General features: G+C 39.7%; 1 pseudogene; it reads right to left on the minus strand.

Annotated features, from left to right (window-relative positions):
- Window positions 1-1,724: 1,724 nt before the first annotated feature.
- On the minus strand, window positions 1,725-1,843 carry LOC112479355 (annotated as a pseudogene).
- Between the last annotated feature and the right edge of the window lie 2,717 nt (window positions 1,844-4,560).

Genomic DNA, 4,560 nt, shown 5'->3' on the forward strand with positions numbered 1-4,560 from the left:
AGTACAGGGAGTGTGTCTCTAAAGACCTCATGAAGACCTCATGAGAGAATCGGCTGTAAACTCTGCCATGCCCTGAGAGTGAGAGGCCAGCCCCAGGGAGAAGTGGAACTTTTCTTTCCCTCCCAGCTAGTCTTACCTTTATGTGACCCTGGCTCCTCCAGCTTCTCCACAGTCCCAGTCTACATATTGCCTAATTTCTGTCTCTTCTTCCTCCTTCCCCCTCGAGTGTGACTGTCACTCAAACTTCTATCTTTGGCTCTCCCCTCTTATTTATTTATTTATTTTTTTCTACTATAGCTGTTGTTTATCATCTACTACCAGGGCTTCAGATCTTACTTCCATGTGGATGACTTCCAAATTTGCATTTCTAGCCCTCTCCATCCCCTAAGCTCTAGTTCTGTGTTCTTGACTACCTACCAGGAATCTTGACCTGAGGGCCCACAGTCTTCTATGGTTCCCCACATCTCAGAGCAAAGTCATCTCTCTCCTGCCCCTCGCTCACCTCCCTCTGACGTTCTTGTTTTTATTAACTGCACCAGTGTTCTCCATCCAACAGGCCATCTGTTCTCTTCTGCTGCCTCTTCCCCCTTACTCTCTGCTTCAAATTCACTGCCCAGTCCTTAGATCCTGCCTTCATAACAGCATTTGAATAGGTCTCTTCATCATATCTACTTCTTCCCCGGTCCTACCACCTTGAGATAATGCCTGGTTACATTTTGGTGCATGTTTTTCCAGCCTTCTTTTCTATCAAGGTGTTAAATAAATAAATAAATAAATAGTATACATATATTTTTATGGACTGAGATTGAACTTTTCACATTATTCTGTAAACTTATTTTTTCACTTAACAATTTATTGTGAAACTCTAAGTAATTTCATATTCATCCACAATAGTTTTCTAGGGATTTTGCCTTCTGTTGTTCAGAGTCCCTGTGGCCTTTTTCTCCTCTTCAGTAAGTGTTGTCTTAAATTCCCATGGAAGAAAGAGGAAAAGAAAATCACACTTCACGTAGGGCATATCCTGTTGCTTATGCACCACGTTTATTAGGAACAGGGTGCAGTGTGAAGTGGACCTGGACATTGCCTGACTTAGAATAAATGTTTAACAAATATTTGTTGAATAGGGGAAAGGAGACATAGGAGGCAGAACTTGGTGTGGAGCCTGGTTGGGTTGACAAGAGCTGTCACCAGGACCAGCCCAGGACAGGTCGGGGGCCACTCCCCAAAGGTCTTGTGCAACTCCAATGAAGACGTCCCTCCTTCTTCCCCTGTCTTCTTCCCTTCACTGTGGAGAGGCAATTTGTGATTGGTGACAAACTGTCCCAGCCTTGTCCCAGGACTTTCAAGGTTAAAATGGGACAGTCTCAGCAAACTAGGACAGTTGATCACCCTACACAGTGAATCCAAGCCTGAGTTCATCTAAAAGATGTGGATCAATTCCAGAAACCTGGAAACCACCATCTACCCCTGCAGAAACCTTCAGTGTGGTATCTGAGAGGACACTCATATTCTCCAGGCAGAGTTCTTTTATGGTGAGAGAAATAAATGTCAGTCACTTTTTTTTTTTTTTTTTAGGCCAAGGCAACCCTTGTTTGACCTCACAGATTGCAAAGACCTTGTCATCTTACAATCCGTTATTTTTTAAAAATTTTTTTACAATCTTTTTTATTTATTTATTTATTTATTTATTTATTTATTTATTTATTTATTTATTTTTTATTTAATGCCTACAACACCTGGTCTTCCTAGGTGGTCTCCCATCCGAGTACTAACCAGGCCTGATCCTGCTTAGCTTCCGAGATCAGACGGGATCGAGCTTGTTCAGGGTGGCATGGTCATAGATAATGTCAGTCATTTTTATGCTTTGTTATTTTGGATTCTCTGTTACCAGCAGGCAAACCTAAGTCTTACTGATAGGACTGTATAAAAATAATACTAATTAAATTCATTTGCATAAACTCACTAATTTTATTCTTAATTACTGTGATGTGCAGTAATAAAGTGTGTACCCCAAAGTACAACTGCAAGATTTATTTGATTACAACATTAAACTCAGTTTAGAGATATGCTTGGCTTCATTCAATAGTTTGTTGATTACATAGTATAGTCATCCACTGACAAGTTAAAAAACATGGGCAGGCACGTATTCCTTCCAGCATGCGAATGGAGGCCCAGGGAACCAGCCCACTTACTGAATTGGAATAAATAGTGGACTCTCTTTACAACAGAATCTGAGAGACAACATTAACATATACCTCATGGCCAAAGTGTATTTTATTCAGCTTTCATGGCAAGCAGTTGTTTCTAGAGACATGGTATGACCTTTGGCATATCTGCATCTGTGAAATAATAAGCCATTCTTTAAATCAGGATTTTGCTGCATCACAAATGCATGAAGAGGATTTTCAAAATTATTATTCTAGTGCTGGTCTGCTTCCTTCCTTTCTCTTAAATAATTTGCTTTAGGCATTCAAAAGATCTACTCATCCCAAGACATGGCTATAGCTAATTTGCTGAGAGCCTCTGAACATACCCCAACCCTGCTTAGGACATCTGCCGGGAACTTAAATCATTTTAAGTGGAGGAATTAAGCTAATGTTTTCTGCTAGGAAAAGAACCGTGAATCTTGGTATTCCTCACAAGACTTTTAATGGTAGAAACAAATTATGCTGCAGATATACAAAAGAAAAATAAATCCATCTTATTTCACGAGGCACTTGACACTTTTATTTAGAAAATTTATATTTCTGAATGCTTCCTTCATACATTACAAATGCATTTAAAATGTGACTCTGTTAGGTTAATAGTCTATGCCTTTAAAGCAGACCAGGGTGAAAATGAGAATTGAGCCCCTTCGAAATAAGAGAGGAGGAAGAGAAAGAATTTATCTAATGATGAAATGAATCAAAAAGCATAACAAATCCTTTTCTTGCAAAAGCAGGGAAATTCTGATCTGCCTGAAAGATTCTCAACAGAGAAATATTGTCTTGCAGATTATTTTTGCATCACCACCTATATCCCCAAGACTTTAGCTTGTAAAATCTAAGTGTGAGTTCTATCTTATGGGCCATCATCCACAATATATCAGTTATGAATGTTCACAGTGTGTATATTTTTAATACCCTTCCCTATTTGTAGGTTTCACATTGAATGCTATTTGCTATGCACATAGGATAAACTGGTGAGTTGAGATTATTTGCCAGAAGCAAGATGGGGAATTCTAGCTAAGGCAATAAAAGGCAGCTAGCTATGAGGTAGATTCTAATTGGATTTCAAATAAGTCCTATAGTGGAACTCATGATGCTGAGAGAGGTTTGGTTTTAAACTAAATAGGCAGAGTTACCCATCACCCCCTCATTCACCCCCGGGCCCTAATGAAAGCCAGGTTATCCAGGCTATGATTTCACTTATATTATCGACCAATTCTATGCAATCTGTCTTCCTGAGAAAAGCTGGGGAACCATGGGACATCAACCACATCTAGCTTCAGACAACCTACGTGCTCTGAGGAGTTAAAACACAAATCGATGTCTTTTAATAAAAATGAAACGTGTCCCCACAAATCTAACTGCTCTAGGCCTTCTGTACTATTGGCCCTTTTTTTGACTCTCAGTCTCCCAACATGAAATATCATAAACTGAGATATTAAAGTAAAATATTCAGAAAGAGTATTTTCAAAACTACATGTTCTTTCTTTCTTTCTAGAAAGACACTTGGTAATTGACTTCTTTACACTGACAAACCACCAGGAGAACGGGGTCGGGGCTCAGCCGGAAGCTCCTGGCTTTTTCGGGCTGTAAGAGCTGATTAGCCTTCTGAATGGATGTGTGGCCAGGAGTCCAGGCTCATGGATAAAACTCCAGTCCTGCTGTGTCAGACTCTGGGACCACTTAGGGTAACTGTTAGCTCCTCTACAAAATAATGATTCAGGAAGACTGTGAGCCGCTAGCTGAGTTCTTTGTCATTATGAATAAGGATCATGTCTCCTTCCATGCTAGGTAGCATGATTATTATTCTCAACATCTAGCCGGGAGAAGGCTGGTTCCTGGGAAGTTTCAATCTTGCTCTCACAGAGGGCACCCCAGTGTGACAATGAGCTCATTCTTCCATGGGTGGCCTATCTTAACATTTGTTTTCTGATCATGATTCATAGTTCTGAATACCTATGATTCTGTAATACTTTTTCTGGCTGGATTTCTCTACTCAGCTAATTTAGAATGCAGAATATCATCTTGAGAGAAAGTTCAACACTTGTCCTTTGCTCACCCTCCCAAGGGTGACTGCACTGGGACAGGCAAGCAGACTTTAGTGACTTTATTCAAAGAGGATATAAAATGTGCAACACCCCAACCCCCACTCTTCCCCACAAAAGATCTATCAGAAAAAGTAAAGTTCATATTTCCCTTAGAAAGATCTTAAATTGTTTTGTTTTGTTTGTGGTTTCTCATTTCCTGAGACTTGAGAAAGTTTGACCTACCTTTTATTTTTTTTCCTTTTTAATATATTTTATTGGAAGGAGAGAAGGTGATGCTCTTGCTCTTGTCACTAAGCAACATGAAT

The sequence above is a fragment of the Pteropus alecto genome, unplaced genomic scaffold, assembly GCF_000325575.1.
Source record: "Pteropus alecto unplaced genomic scaffold, ASM32557v1 scaffold204, whole genome shotgun sequence".
In the NCBI taxonomy this organism is placed as follows: Eukaryota; Metazoa; Chordata; class Mammalia; order Chiroptera; family Pteropodidae; genus Pteropus; species Pteropus alecto.